Source organism: Dermochelys coriacea, chromosome 22 (assembly GCF_009764565.3).
Source record: "Dermochelys coriacea isolate rDerCor1 chromosome 22, rDerCor1.pri.v4, whole genome shotgun sequence".
Taxonomy (NCBI): domain Eukaryota; kingdom Metazoa; phylum Chordata; order Testudines; family Dermochelyidae; genus Dermochelys; species Dermochelys coriacea.
Genome location: NC_050089.1, coordinates 10620262 through 10635566, shown reverse-complemented (window position 1 = coordinate 10635566; position 15305 = coordinate 10620262). Strand labels below are relative to the sequence as shown.

The 15305-nt window shown below is 42.2% G+C and overlaps 1 long non-coding RNA gene across 1 annotated transcript in view; it reads right to left on the bottom strand.

Annotated features, from left to right (window-relative positions):
* Positions 1–15305, bottom strand: part of LOC122457181 — a 54924-nt gene that overhangs the window by 36788 nt on the left and 2831 nt on the right. The gene's annotated exons all lie outside the window — the stretch shown is intronic.

The window sequence follows — 15305 nt, the reverse complement described above, 5'->3', positions numbered from 1 at the left end:
CATTCCAGCTTGAGATGCAGCCTTCACAGGAAACGCTAGGCTCTGTAGTAAATGGGTGGCAGAATAGGTTAATGTAACCTTCTAAGGATGCTCCTGATGCTGCTGCTTCGGATTCTCAAGTTTTCCCCACCTCCCTATCATTGAGACCATTGCATTCCTATGGGGCGCGAGGGGCGGGTGATGGAAGAAAGGGGCACACTCATGGGTTTAATAAAGAGGATGAGGATAATCAGTCTCAATGAAAATCAGAACTGAGGCTGGAAATACAAATGAACACAAAATGCTTCCCGTGGCTTGGCTCAGGAGCCTTAAGAAGGGCCCTCTGAACAAGGGCAGAAGTAGAGCAAGATCTCACATTCCTGCCTGCAGAAAGGACTGTGCAGGGGAATGCTACTTTAGATGTCATAAGAGATGTTGCACTGCATTTCTGCCCCAGCCCTATTAAGAGGGTAGACATAGCTGACAAAGAAAGGTTTGCTGAGCTGATTCGCAACAGCTGCTCAAGATTACACCGTATTGGACTCGAAACGGAATAAGCAAAGCTATGCCGTCTACCCCCAGGATACTTGGAGACACCGAGAGCCTCCGCCATATTCCCGTATGTTTTCAATTGTTTGAAAGTACGACATTTTCCATGATATGCTCCATAAGCACCAGTGGTACATGGGGATCTCACCAGAGATGTAGGTATGGGCCTGGTTTTCAAAAGTGACTTGAAATTTTGGATGCCTAACTTTTTGGGACCCTTCAAAGGGCTCTGGATTGTCAGAAAGCGCTGAGCAGTGGCCTTCTTGAAATCAGGTCCCTTTAAAGTGTCTGAGGATGGGCACCCACAATCGCTACTTACTCCTGAAACTTTGGGCCATTTTGTTTCTGCCCTGTCCCACTCCACCCCAGGATGGTGACCATTCTTGAAGCAAATGTAACTTGCTGCTTTGGGGTAGCATAGAACGTCCCGTGTATCTGCTACTCCTACTTCCTCCATCAAACATTCATGTCTGATTTTTCTGGGTGGCTGTTTCAAAAGACTTACCCCAAATTTAAGGAAGGCGAATGAGCAGGATCACAGATGGGAATTAGAGCAGAGAACTGCATTATAGCACTTACCCCATTTAAATTGTTCAGCAATCCAAGACTCACTGCATGAGTGTGAGAGCAGAGGAACGGCAAGTAGAGTGACATACACTGAATACATTGTTGGCTATGAATAGCAACAGATATGGGTGAGAGCTTGGAAAGGTTTGGGTACTAAAGAAATTATGGCCACGTTTTTTAAACAGATGCTTTAAGTTCATATGCGGAATAAAAGCACCAGCACATCTGTAGTGTGAAAAACAGGAGAAAGAAAAGTTTGGGGATAAAAATAAAGGTGATGTGAGGCCAAATGGAGGACCAGGTTAACAGCTGATGGTCCTCCGTTGGGGGACTGTGGTGAATGGGAAATGGGCAGTATCCCTTTAAACAAATTGGGTTCATCTAGTGTTGGAGTTTCCCTTGTTGGGGGGAATGGACTCAATATTCTAATGGTTCTTTTCCATTGATAACGTCTGTGACCCTACCAGTTGCTAAATCTTAGACCGAGAGATGGGTTGCAATCATCCAAAGATGGTTTCTGCCTTGCACTAGAGAGGGTCCAACATGAATATTTGGATCTGAACTCCCTCAAGTTGTAGGGGGGAGCAGTGATGGGATGGAGGGGCTGTTTGTGCCTACGTCAGAATTTTGTGAATGGTCCCTATCACTAAAATGACCTGAGCCAAATCTGTGGAATTTAAGACCTCAAAGTTAGCTGTCTTTGAAATCCAACTCTGGTTATGAATGTTTGCATCGTAAGCCTCTCTCTATTCTGCAAGTATAAAACACCTTTCATCAAAAGGCCTCAAAGAACTTTACAAAAAACTGTCTAAATGTCACTATCCCCATTTTACAGAGGGGGAAACTGAGGCACAAAGAGGCAGAAATGACCTGCCTCAGCCACATAGCAATAGAACCCAGGTCTCCTAAGTCCAATAGACCACACTGACTCCATGATCCTCTGTAGCTTGCTAAACCACAGGAGGGGGCAGACCTAGATGGGTTTTCCTGTCCTGCTTCCAGGCAAACATTTCCTTGAAGCCAAAGTGAAGAACAGAGAAAAGAGAAAGGATCAAAGTGCTTCAGGTCTGGTCATTTTCACATTCCTTTTGCTTGGCCCCAGATATCCTTGCCTCTTTCCTGTTCTGCAGGTAGCAGGTGACCCCAATGCAAATCAAGTGAAAGAACCAAAAGAAAAAGGTCAGATAACCCCATCACTCCCACTCTACACCCCACCCCTGTTATTGGAAAATAAAACGGCTGACTTATTGTATATGAAGTTGCAGAGTTTTCACTTACAATCACTCAGTAGTAAAACCTGTGCATTGCTAGCCCCAAAACAGAACATGCCATTCCTAATCTATCAATAACCTTTCTTCTGCTGGGCTATGTCTTTTTCCACGAAGAAACAATTGCACACTTAGTACTACTAGATAACAGAAAAAATAGTTTACGATAAAGTAATTTTACTTCTGCATATGCATAGTCCTCATTTGTTTCTTGGATTATATCAAGAGTTAAAAGACACTTCCAAAATATAATTTGTATAGTCAGTGCAGTACATACTTTCCCCAGTTAAATTAATGTTAAGTTTTGGTCTCCTCTTTGTAGTACATTTTAATGAGCATTTATCAGCATTAGCAACTAAATGAAAACATAGTTTCTAATCTGTCCACGACAGCCATAGACTAAAGACACCTTTTTAAACTCTGTATTATTTGTGTCTACCTCTCATTTAATAGTCATTTTCTTCCTTGAACACTTGGCCTATATTTAGAAAACTCTCCCTTAGACAGTACAACATATCAAGAAAAAGATTGTTCTTTCCCCTCTACAAAAGTTAAAAGTGTTTTAAAATCTCAGTCGATGAAACTTTTAAGTAAGCTCTTAAACAAAAAATGTAAAGTTCTTAAATTATTTCAAAATGCAAGCATCCACTATTCTAAACCTGTTTTTTAAAAGTAAAATCTCCTCCCACCTCCTGGCAACAAAACAAATAATACATTTCACCGAAAGAACTAGAGCCATACATTAACAGGTAAAACATCTACATTCAAATTGGAAATGACCATATCAACTAGCCACAAGAATTGCTTGATAAGACGGAGTTTATTCTTCAAAAATGTGTCCTATTTTCAGCTGAGGGGGGAGGGAGAATAGCCTTTTAAAAATTCTAAACATGCAGCATAGAAGCAAAGAACAGAGCTCTCAGCAAATACTTTTTTAAAAAACCTGCTAAGGTCAACAGTATCAAGTTTTCAAAAGTGGAGTTTGCCCAACAAAAAAATAAACTTTTGTTGCAGCGTTTTCATGTAAAACAAGTTTATCTTATCAGAGATATTGAAGAATAATAAAGCTGCTGTTTAGCTTAGAAGATGAACTTTTTAAAGAAGTTTGATATAATTTATATTAAAGTATTTGAGGAGGTGGGGTGGGGTAGGAAACAACATTAAACTACTGCCACAAATACTTGGAAAACATAGTTTCTATTCAACCTCTTTACTAACCTAAGAAGAAGTCTTCACTTCACAGGTAGCAAAGTTTCTTCTTCTTTCTCCATTGAAATAGTCATATTTGCATTCAGCACATTGTATTACTGACACTGAACTGATCATAAAAGAATACTGTTTCCAATCTTCTGGTTACAAGAGAGAAGAAAGAAGGGAAAATGCAATCCAGTCAGGTATTCTTTCCTTGTGAAAAGTAAATCCAGTATTCTGGAATGAGTTCAAACACAGGGCTTGACAGGCAAAGGAGACAAGCTTTTGCACTGAGCATGCTTGGTCCTGCATTGCCTCTGCATGAAACACACTTAATGAACATTACTTCCTTCCCAGTGGTTACTCCTAGTGGAAGTCCACACCCCCTACTCTTTCAGAAGTCAGGAATGCAGCTGCAACCAAAGTCCAGAAAACAGGCCTGATACCCAGACAAGGCCCCACAGATCAATAAACTCAGGTTGTGACCCGCAGGTCAGTTTGTCAAATAGGACACATCAGGGTGAGTTTTTTTCTACACTTGGTAGAGTTTGCTTTATGCTTCAGCTAAAGCTACACTCTCCCCTAAGAAAATAAAACTGGATCAGCATTTAAATAATGGTTAAATGTGCTGATAACATAAGGCAATTTTCTTTCAAATCTATTCCTCCCAAACTCACTTTAAAATAAGGAAAACATTTCCTGCTGTAATGCATTATACAGAGTTAGAGTTGTAGGTCCCCCTACAAACGTTACTTAAATTAGCATAGTAATGGATTATCCAGAGACACAATACTCCCTTCTGATTTAGTTAAATATTTGGGGCCCAATCCTGCTCCTTTCTTAGTCCAGGGGAGTTTGCCATTACCTTCAATGAAAATGAGACCAGGGCCTTAGACTGCAAGCTCTGTCTACTTCAATAACCTGTACAGAATGGAGCACATTCCTGTCACTTTAATAATTACAATATTGCCATCTCCAAGTGTTCAAAATATCATAAATCAGACCCCTTACCTTCCCCAAAAAATCGACTTTAAAATTATGATTTAAAAAAAAACAAATAATATATGGGGGGGTTTTTATTTGCTGTCTGGATTTTGAGACTTTAGGCTACACTTGGGTCACATTTTCCAGCTTTTCTCCACAACCATAAAGCCCAGAAATTTACTCTTTTTTAAATGAAAGTTGGTATTCTCATGACTCCAGGAGCTGAGGTTTTAGTAAAAACACCAAATACCATGAGACTCCCACCAAGGGTACATCTACACTGCAGCTGGACAGGCGCGAGAAGACAGATGTGCTAAGTATGCTCAAACTAGTGCACTAAACATAGCAGTGTGGCCACAGCACACGGGTGGTGGTTCCTTGCTCAACCCTCTGGGTACATACTTAGGCAATCTAGCCCAAACCATGAGCCATGCCACCACAGCCACACTGTTATTTTTAGCATGCTAGCTCAAGGAGAGCTAAATACATGTGTGTCTAACTTTGCTGGGAAGATTTTACAAACTCTATGGGCCAAATTCATCCCTGATTAACACCATGAACTTCAGTGGAGTTCTCTAGAAATGAATAGGGACCTGCACTTGAAACTGGAGATGGGACTGAACCTGAACTTTGTGTGTGAATAACTCCAGACTCTGGGAGAGATTGGATCCAGGTCTGAACTCTATACTGGCTGAACCAAAAACTCTGGATCCAAAAACTTCCTGAACTTTGCAGCTTAGAGTTAGGGATTTCTTTTACCCACTGTTGTGGTGTGTGAACTTGTCTGGATCCCTTGCCTGGAACAGGAACTAAATTTCAGAAGTTGAGTTCATACATCTCCGCACTTCCTAGTTTTGTTCATGGTTCCAAGAGAAAGATCCACGACAAAGGCAAGTCTTGCTCTATTTGTGGCCTGTATAAAACCAAGAAATACTAACATATGTTAACAAGAAATGTTAACATGGCTTGGATAAGTATCTACACTCTGCTAACCAAAACTAAACAAAGGTTTCCCATTGCTACATTTCCATTTCACACAACAAAACTTGCCTTCACAAGTGACTATGAGGGCAACAAAAGCAGACAAATGCACTGGATTCTATACCTGGACCATCTTTCCAACTTTTTTTCCTAGCTGTGCATCGCAACCATCCAACAGAACGATATGAAATTCCTGTGGCCACCTACTATAGTGCCCTTGGCATCAAAAGGTATCAGATAGTGATCCTCATTCACTACAATAGGAGTTACCAGTGCAAATGAGTTCATTTTTCTTGAAAGCATCACAGTGAGAGAATCAGTGCATGAGGAGCTAGAGTTGTAAGGCTGCAGCCACTCAAAGATCTCTGATGTTCCAGTAGTGTTACCAATAAACTAACTGAGTCCCTTGTGAGGGCTGTATGTCCAGGGCCCATTTTCTATTTGAGTGCCACAACTCTGAAGGCACATTGCAAATACGCAGTCTGTGAGACACAGTGGAGGGAGCAGACTGCCGATTCCCTTCATGCCTAATTACCCATAAGCACTTGGCATGGTGACTATTTAGCAGAGCGTTGGCCTAGCTTGCAGACGAATCCTCTGTCCAAGTGGAATGCGTTCCATCTCCAATTTTCTTCTTGAAAGAAAAATAACATGGGGCATTCGAGTCCAAAAAAATGATTCTCTTGAATTTGGCATTTGGAAGGTATCCAGCCCCCTGTCGGCCAATGGTGCAGTGTTTATAATTACGCAGTGATGCTACCCCAAGTTTAGCTAAGTGCTCCTCCTTTTCACAGTGACTGGCCCCATTAATGGGAAATGGGCCTAGCTCCACCTGTGACTAATAAGCAACCTCTCTGCTGAGCCTGTGGGGCAAGGGGCTCAGGTGATAGCCTGAGGAACACCTGTTCCTTAAAAAGGCCAGCAAGAACTCAGCTGGGCTGGAGAAATTGTAGGGAGCAGGAAGTTGAGTTCCTGTACTAGGACTGGTGGCTGGGGAAAGAAGCTAGCTATTATCTGAGGCCCAGGCAGGCAAGCTGAGTGAGAATGCAAGGAGCAGGAGTCCCTGGGTCAGGGCAAGGACCCTGAAGGGCTGCGAGAGGTGAAGGGAAAGCAGCCCATGTTGGGCAGAGGAACTACTTTGTTTTGAGATTATGCCTAAAGTCTGTTTAACCAATAAATTGTGCCCTGAGGCAAGAGCCTGGAACAGAATCTGGTATGGCATCACTTCATTCTGAGCTGGTGAGAGAGCCCACCAGCGCAACTCAGCAAGATCCACTAAGGAATGATTATTGCTTCAGATGTTGCCACTCTGTTGAGAACCCAACATCTGCCCCTTCCAGAGCTAGTAAATCCAGCTGAGGCAGTGTGTCTAGGATACATAAAATGCTTCCTTCTCCTGACACCAGATAAGCCTGGATCCCGTCCCACTGTACTGTGAGAGTCTGAAACTTGGCCACACTATTTACAGCATCTTCTTGCAGGGGGGATTTGAGTTCTTTCATGATTTTTTCTCCCATATGCAAACAGCAGGCACCACTGAACATGCCAGCACTACCATATGGGAAGCTTGTATCTATCTACCTGTAAGTACTTACCAGAGGCCAGGCTGGGCACTACAATTATGCCTGGTGTTAACAATGAAATATTTCCCATGAGATGCCATTTCTGGTGGTGGTGCTTTCACACTGTGGGCCCTAAGCAGGAATATTTTGGACCCCCCCCCCACACATGACACATACTAAAAAGCAAATGGGGGGCCTCCTTGAGCTGCTCGGGGCCCTAAGCAATTGCTTAGGCCATGTCTACACTAGAGACCTTATAGCAGCACAGCTGTACCGATGCAGCTGCACCACTGTAAGATCTCTCGTGTAGCCGCTCTATGCCAATGGGAGAGAGCTCTCCCGCCGACATAATTAAACCACTCCCAACGAGTGGCAGTAGCTATGTCTCTGTGCACACTACCACTTATGCTGGCAAAACTTGTAGACATGGCCTTAGTCAGCTTATGCCTAGCGCTGGCTCTGCTGGTGTCATCGTTATGAATATTGCTCTGGTTGCTCAGATACTTTGGTTGCTATGCTCTTTAGTGAGATAAAAATTAAAGCTATTTTGTGAAGGGTGGGAATGTGGGTGAGACCATGTCAGGACAGGAAGCGACGACTATCATACCCAATTAAAGTTGCAGGAGGAATTTTAGGGAGGCACATTGAAAACACGCAATCTGGAATTTGGGCAGAAGACCGAGATGCCTTGGAATTGTTAATGGCAAAAAATCTCTAGGACATACATCCATATAAAAATTGACTAAAGCATGTCTGCCAGAAAGGCATCCAAACATGAGTTATTGGGTTCAATACAGTAGTAACCAGGTGACTGGCCTGTATTATACAGGAGGTCAGACTACACAATATAATTGTCCCTTCTGGCTTTGAATATCATCTTTCATCTAATACATGGGGTCAGATCCTGAGCTGGTGTAACTTATATTTGCACCAGCTAAAGAACTATGCCAGGGTATTAATAACAGCACAGTGCCTGCTCGCAACACGCTGCACCACTGGTTCATTACTAACTCAGTAGGTGAAATACTTCCTATCACGTCACCAAGACAAGTTCCTTTAGCACCCTGGATGCTCTCAACCATATTTAACTTATGAGACCTGATTATCACTGCCCACATGGTTTGTTTAAATCACATGAAGTGTGCACAAACAAGAGAAAAAAAAATACTGAATTAACTTATTGAGCCTATACTTCCACTAATATAGAGCCCATTAATTTGCCTCATTCCCAGAATGCATCTGGATGCATGAAAGCTAAAGTGCAGACAAACACCAATGAAAGTCTATTGTAGCTTCTTTTAGTATAGGATTTGCTACAATGGGGAAGAAGTATGTGACCTAGTGAATAGTGCATTGGATTGTGAACTTGGAGAGCTGGGTTCTATTCCGGGTTTTGCTTTTGTGTGACCTTAAGCAAGTCACTTTATTTCTCTCTGCATCTGTTTCCCCACCTGTAACAAGGGGATAATGACACTGACCTCCATTGTAAAGTGCTTTGGGATTTACTAATGAAAAGTGCTATATAATAGCCAGATATTAATAGTATAGGGGTTTTACTATGATGAATTTGACTTAGCATCACCAAGGCAATATACATGAATCAAAAAAGCTCTGGCCACAGACAGCAAATAGATTCAAAGTTAACTTTTAACAGCATGAATAGAGAATAAATTACATATGCAAAGGGAAACTTGGCAAACAAAATATTCTCTGGCACCGCTTTTGCCTTTGCAATTGTCGATGTACTGGCTGAATCAGGAATTCCTGCCATACAGGATACAATGACACTGCAATAAAAACCTGCAAACTGGCCTGGGTCAGCTGACTCGGGCTCACAGGGCTATAAACTTGCAGAAGAGACATTTGGTCTCAGGCTGGAGCAGAGATTGTGAGATACCATGAAGTGGGAAGGCCTCAGAGCCCGGGGTTCCAATCCGATCCCAAATGTCTATGCTGCAAGTTAATAGCCCTAACCCAAGTCAGTTGACCCGGGCTAGCCATGGCTGTGCTGCAGGTCTTAGTGTAGATGTACCACAGACAACATTTTAAAGTACAACGTAAGTTTGGGTGTTTCAAAAAACCCTTAAAGAATGCTCTCCAGTTGTTGAGACTATTGATTGTTAAGTGGGATGCTACCGCACACAGGGATTAGCCAAAATTACAGGGCCAGATACTCAGCATAAATAGGCATAGCTCCATTAAGTGAAAGAGACTACCTCGTTCTACACCAGCTGAGGATCTGACCTATCATGTTCAGCTTGTATTTCACAAGTATTTAGAGTGTGATTATCAGTGATTTTTCTGCAAGGTTATTGCATTTACTGTAATAGAGAAAGAGACAGTGACATTTCTGACAGCAGCCTATTATTCCTTCCCTCCAGGCAACGTAAAGCTGAATGAAGAAGGAGGGGTGACTGAAAGCCATAGCAAATGTGTCCTCTTCAAGGGAAGACTTGATAGTGGTGCCTGTACCTTTGTTATTTTATCTGAGCACTGAGTGTGGCAGTGGCTACTCCAGGCATAAGATGTATGTCCAAGAGGAGGTGTGTGTACATGCAATAAATACATTCAGAAAAATGGTGGTACAATACAGTAGGAGATTAGGAAGATCTCCAGAAGGGACGAGTTATAAAAGCCAAGCCTCAGCAAAAATTTGCTTCCAATGGAAGGGACTTCACCAGGCAGAAACAGGAGCCTCAGATCAGAGGAATTATATGGGTGTTGTGTTGTCATGGTTTGACCTCTGTGGGGACCTTGACCCAAGAGAAGAGATCCCACCCAAGCTGATGACAAGAGGCCCTGGCTCCAGAACAGGGTTCCAGATCAGGAAAGCCTCACTGGTACAAATGGGTTGATGGGACTAAGGTTAACTCAGCCCCTTCCCCCTCCAGCTAGGATACTGGGGTAGAGGCCTATTTGTAAAATGTTCTGCCCTTTGGGTAAATAAACTAGACTCCTGAAGGGGCACTGTTCAATATACATAAGCCTCATTGGACTTATTGAAAGCCACTCGGGGCAGAGGCAGAGAATTAATTGCAGTGCTGCACTGTGCTGCCAGGAGATGGGGGCCACCCATCACAGAAGGCTATGCCATCATATCCATTATGGGGATTTGTATACCTTTCTCACAAGCTTTGCTACTTGCCATTTTTTGAGATCAAGATACCAGACTAGATGGGCGTGGGTCTGATAGGATCTGGGAATTTTATGTTTTTAGGTTTCAGAGTAGCAGCCGTGTTAGACTGTATTCGCAAAAGAAAAGGAGTACTTGTGGACACCTTAGAGATCTAACAATTTATTTGAACATAAGCTTTCGTGAGCTACAGCTCACTTCATCGGATGCATCCAATGAAGTGAGGCTGTAGCTCACGAAAGCTTATGCGCAAATAAATGTGTTAGTCTCTAAGGTGCCACAAGTACTCCTTTTCTTTTTGTTGTTTTTAGGAGGTGCGTTTCCTAAAAGCGGCCTCAAAAAAATAACAAATCCATTATTATATAGGTAACACCCATCCACCTGGGAAGCTGAGCACAGAACCCTAATCTGTCAGCTCGAATGTACAAGCCTCTAGCCTTAAACTAAAGCAGAACTCCTTTAGCTGATGGTGGTACCATGGTCCCATATCAGGGCGAGTGTCATACACACACACCCCACCCGTTCATATACTCACAACTAGAGCCAGTACATTAAAAACCAAAGAGCAACATCTATTTTCCCAGTCATCTCTCAGCACAAAGCCAGTGTGGTCTGCCTTACATTCCAGCTCCAAGTGGCTTTTCACAGGACATGCATCATCCTAATGAACAAATGGATCCATTTCATTTTTTTCCACTTAAGGTCACTGGTGAGTTCAACTTTGGCACTTCAACAACAAAGAAGAAATGGTCACTGCCAGCATTTACCAGTGCATTGTAAAGGGGGGGGAATGGAAAGACATTTGTAAAGCAATTTTACAGCAGTTACAAAATGATTAGGCTTTAACCCTGAATTACATATTACATTTCATACATATGTAGTTTAAGCTGTATTTCAACTCATCACATTCTGGAGGAGGGGGCTGGGAAAAGGCACAATAATTGAACAGCCCAAATTCTCCATTCCCTGATTTTATTGCAATGATTTTGCAATCTAAATTGCTTCTATACACACAAACACTCTTCTTTTTAATCAGATTTGGCTGAATTTTCCCAATCCCTTAATAAAAAAAAGTTGGTTACTTGAGATGTTACTACTACCTTTCCTTTGCACCCAGGATAAATAGAAAGGCAATATGAAAGACAGTGAAAGTACTCAGGTTAGTAAGAGATATTATGATCTGACCCTAACTGGTTTAGCCTCACAACCCCCCCTGTGAGTTAGTATTCACAGATGGAGCCACTGGGGTGCGTAGAAATTACAGCCAAAGTTTTTCAAAGCGGCCCCTTGAAGCCTTGATTTTGGGAGCCTCAATACATTTCACAGCATTTGTTATAAAGGGTACATCTGTATTGCAGGTACAGTATGATTTCAGCACATGTAGGCAAACCCAAGTTAGTTTTGATCGAACCAGCTCACTAAAACCAGCTGTGAAGTCAGGGCAGCATGGCTGATGGAGTTGGCTAGCCACCTGAGTACGTACCAAGCACTCCAGGCGGGCTTGTCCTCAGGCAGCTAGCTCATGCTGCTCCTTTTAGCGGGCAAGCTTTGGGCATTCCTACGTGTGCTGCAATCACCCCTCCTAACTGCAGTGTCAACATATCTTTAATGGGAGGGGACCAAGGACAGCTAAACAGTGGGCAAATGCATTGTAATTATACATTTAAAGGTTTCAGAGTAGCAGCGTGTTAGTCTGTATTCGCAAAAAGAAAAGGAGTACTTGTGGCACACTTAGAGACTAACAAATTTATTTTGAGCATAAGCTTTCTTGAGCTACAGCTCACTTCATCGGATGCACCCCATGAAAGCTTATGGTCAAATAAATTTGTTAGTCTCTAAGGTGCAACAAGTACTCCTTTTCTTTTTGTGACATTTAAAGGTGCATTACTTCCTGAACATTAAAAATTGCTTCCTGCTCCTCCGCTTGTGTTCCAGTAGCTTCTTAGTTAAAATAGGAAACAAAGGGTAGGAATAATAGTCCGTTTTCAGAATGGAGAGAGGGTAAATAGTGGTTGTCCCTCAGGGGTCTGTTACTGGGCCCAGCCCTATTCAACATATTCATACATGATCTGGAAAAGGGGTAAACAGTGAGGTGGCAAAATTTGCAGATGATAGAAAACTACTCAAGACAGTTAAGTCCCAGGCAGGCTGTGAAGAGCTACAAAAGGATCTCACAAAATTGGGTGACTGGGCAACAAAATAGCAGCTGAAATGCAATGTTGATAAATGCAAAGTAATGCACAGTGGAGAGCATAATCCCAACATAATCCCATACATATAAAATGAGGGGGTCTAAATTAGCTGTATCACTCAAGAAAGAGATCTTGGAGTCATTGTGGCTAGTTCTCTGAAACATCCACTCAATGTGCAGCGGCAGCCAAAAAAGTGAACAGAATGTTGGAATCATTGGAAAGGGATAGAGAATAAGGACAGAAAATATCATTATTTGCCTGTATATACATCCATGGTACGCTCACATCTTGAATACTGCGTGCAGATGTGGTCGCCCCATTTCAAAAAAGATACATGGAATTGGAAAAGTTTCAGCCAAGGGCAACAAAAAATATTAGGGGTATGGAACGGCTTTCTGTATGAGGAGGATTAATAAGATTGGCACTTTGCAGCTTGCCAAAAGAGACGACTAGGGAGGGATACAATCGAGGTCTATAAAATCATGACGGGTGTGGAGAAAGTAAATAAGGATGTGTTATTGACTCCTTCTCAAAAAGAAAAGGAGTACTTGTGGCACCTTAGAGACTAACAAATTTATTAGAGCATAAACTTTCGTGAGCTACAGCTCACTTCATCGGATGCATTTGGTGGAAAAAAAACACTCCTTCTCATCACACAAGACTAGGGGTCACCCAATGAAATTAATAGGCAGCAGGTTTAAACAAACAAGAGGTAGTATTTCTTCACACAGTGCACAGTCAACCTGTGGAAACACCTTGCCAGAGGATGTGTGAAGGCCAAGACTATAACAGGGCTCAAAAAAGAACTAGATAAATTCATGGGGAGTAGGTCCATCAATGGCTATTAGCCAGGATGGGCAGGGATGGTGTCCCTAGCCTCTGTTTGCCAGAAGTTGTGAATGAGCGACAGGGGATGGATCACTGATGATTTCCTGTTCTGTTCATTCCCTTAGGGCACCTGGGATTGGCCACTGTCGGAAGACAGGATACCGGGCAAGTTGGATCTTTGGTCTGACCAGTAGGGTCGTTCTTATGTTCTTCTCTGTCCCTCCCCGCTGTTAGTGAGAAAGCCTCCCCTCTGCAGCTCCTGCCATCTGGGAAAGACCTGCTATTATATCTGCCTCATCTGTTCTCCATGTTGGTCTTTCCAGAGCTCCTCCATAAATCTTTTCCCTTTCGCACCTCTTCATTTTTCTGTCTGCAGCACGAGTTGCTTTTATTTCACCTGAATGATCCCCTGCTGTTTATCCAACACTTTTCCCTTGCCCTTCAATCTGACTTCTTCCAGGAATCCTTTTTCCCTCCTCCTTTTCATCAATAATTCCCCACACCCCTCTCTTCTGCTCAGCAATTTATCCATTTGAATTACAAGCTCCAAGGGCCAAAGTAAGTGTCTTGATGTATGTGAAGTGCCCTGTGGATTTAAAGTGACACGTAAGAGCTCAGTTCTGCAAAACACTTCTCTCTCTCTCTCTCCCTCTCTCTCTGACTGCTTACATGACCATAGTATCTGTGCACCTTACTACTGAGTACAATGCTTGCTACTGTGACTAGTCCCCACTGATGAATTTTTAACACATCTGTGCGGTTCATACATCACCACCATTCCATTTAGGGCTAGTAGTAGACACCTAGCTATGAAACTGCTACAAAACAAGGGATTAGAATTGTGGCCCTTCATTTACTAGAAATGTAAATGCAGTGGAATAAATTCATATCTCAGTTACAAAATGTAACCCCAGTAAGTTGCCCCAATGGAGAAGGAGTTTTTAAAATACGCTGCTTTTATAAGTACATCAATTTTTTTAAAAGTCAGTAAGAATTAACTCCCAGTATTAATAGCTAAATCCACTGGCAAGTCTTTGCAGAATTTGGACTCTTTGTTGTTTAAACAACAATGAATCAATGATTGCCTTAACGCTGTAAAGCATTCACTTAGGAATACAATTCTAATGCCAAATCTGTGTTTTGCTGCATCATATTACTGAAAAGGGAGTCTCGTGACTGATGGGAAAAGGGTTCACACTTGACTTGTGAAAGACCTAGATGTGCTGTAAAAACAGATCTTTCACTCACAGCAGGAAGAGAAACACTGCAGAAAACTTCCAATAGTTTGGAGCTGTTTAGAACAGCGCCTGTTCTTTTACCAATATGCAGGAGATTTGTACAAGTAGCCTATTATCACTAATGGGGACTTACCAATTAAATAACCTATGCATCAAAAGAAGAAAAGCCAACTATGTAAATTACTTTTTAAATATCAAAGACACAAGGGCAATACATGTTGCATTACCACTCTTCTTATTCAAGGATTCAGGAAGGTATGACCCTGTACACTTTAAGACAGCTTACTTGTATTACTGAACCACCAAAATGATTAAGGCTCAATTGATCTCTTTCATATATGTGCAATGGTGTTTGCACATCGAAGGGACTTATAGTGGGTTTCTAGCATTGTGAACTCCAATAGAAATTTACCCAGGCAGGTAAAGGCAAAAGTGCATTTGAGAGAAAAAGTGTTTTTTTCCCAATATATTTAATAAAAGCAGTCAGCCACACTCTCAGCTGGGGTCAGTGGAGCTAAGCTTATTCACCGCAGCTGGGGATCTGTCCCAGCAGTTTTAAAAATGATTTCCAAGTACATAATGGGCCATATTCTGCCCTCATTGACACTGATGACATCTCATGCCCCTATCCTGCAAACACACGTGAGTAGTCCCACTGGGTTCAAAGAGCATGAAAGTTTGCAGGATCCAGATCTCACTGGGGTTGCATCAGTGTGACTGAGATGAGAATTCCTCTACATTTACATTTCTACCTAACCTGAAGATGTTCATAGGAGCCTTAAAACAGTATTTATTTTAGTCACTCATTTATTTAGATTACACTAACTATGTAA